Consider the following 448-nt stretch of genomic DNA (forward strand, 5'->3'; position numbering starts at 1 on the left):
GTCCCCCGAGCGGCCCCCCGCGCCGGCGCCGGTTACGAACCGCGTCCCCCCGGCCCCTCCCCCCTTCCCCCCCGCGCGCATGCTCCCTTCAGCTTTGAGGGAACGGCCGCGGAGCGCCCGTTGCGCCGGCACGCGCCCGCCACATCGGCCGGCCCGGCCCCCCTCTCTGCGCATGCTCCGCTCCCACACGCCGCTCCTGCCCACCGCCCCCCCCCGCCTCCTCCCACCTCGGCGGGGGCCGGAATCCCGCGGAACTGCGCCTGCGCGGCGGGTGGCTGCGCTCGGCCCTTCGCGGCGCATGCGGAGCGGGGAGGGCGCGCGCGCGCACGTGCCCGTCTACCTGCGCCGCGCCTCAGGAGGCGGTTACCCGCAACGGCCGGTGGGGGGGGGCGGGGAAACGGGGCGTCCCGGAGGGACCGGTGCCTCCCCCCCCCCCCCTTCTCCTCCG

Source organism: Calidris pugnax, unplaced genomic scaffold, assembly GCF_001431845.1.
Source record: "Calidris pugnax isolate Ruff unplaced genomic scaffold, ASM143184v1 scaffold25, whole genome shotgun sequence".
NCBI lineage: Eukaryota > Metazoa > Chordata > Aves > Charadriiformes > Scolopacidae > Calidris > Calidris pugnax.